A 944-nucleotide genomic window follows, 5' to 3' on the forward strand; every position below is an offset into this window, starting at 1 on the left:
AATGGTCATGTGACATCCCCTTCAGCCACAAGTTTTTCCAGCAGGAAGTGAGTTTTCAGCAACATTATTTCATCCATCTTGATGGGGTTTCACCACAACCTGAAATTTGCTTCATTCTGCCATTATTTTGTATTGCCCATTTATTCAATAAATTTTAATTATATATTACCAACCATGGTTGATTTTGTTTTTCAACAAAGTACTTTGTGACACTAATGTAAGCAACATCAAAGTTAACAAGCATTGCATTTTAAAACAATGAACAAAAATAAATAGATTTTTAAGAATTAGCGCCATAAAATTAATTTATTCCAAGTAAAAATACAAAAGAATAATAACAACATTGACCAGATATGAAATTCTCCCCCCATGAAATAGCTAACATTAATGGTTGAGAAATAAGTCCATAATGAAAACAAAGAAATAATGGAAAATGTGTAAATGTTTTAATTCTTATCTTTTTTTTTTATTTTATTTTGCAAAAATCTCTAAAAAATAATGAAAAAATTTCTCAGTACAAAGGCTACATTACTACTGGAAGGTACTAGCATGAGTAAATACACAGTAGAAAATGATCTTAGTGAATCACAATGCTTGCAATGAAAATAAATCTGCAATAAAGATTTATGCCTCACACGTTTTCTTTTTTTTTTTCTTTTTTTTTTTTACAAACAGTACAAACAATATTGCACATTACAACAAAGAATCGAGGTTCTAAGCCTTAAAACAAGGGACTAATTCAAGTCTTGGGTGAACAGAAGGCCACCACATCACGATGCACCTGGGGGCTTTTAATCAAGTTAAAGATGAAACAATTAATATCTTTTCAGCTTTCAACTATTCACGTTTTCACTAAATAAGGTTAACAAATCTGGGCATGTGCACTTTTTACAAAAAGGGGAACAATCTTTTAAGAAACGTAAAAAAAATAATTTTAAAATATA

The sequence above is a fragment of the Xyrauchen texanus genome, chromosome 20 (genome assembly GCF_025860055.1).
Source record: "Xyrauchen texanus isolate HMW12.3.18 chromosome 20, RBS_HiC_50CHRs, whole genome shotgun sequence".
Lineage (NCBI taxonomy): Eukaryota > Metazoa > Chordata > Actinopteri > Cypriniformes > Catostomidae > Xyrauchen > Xyrauchen texanus.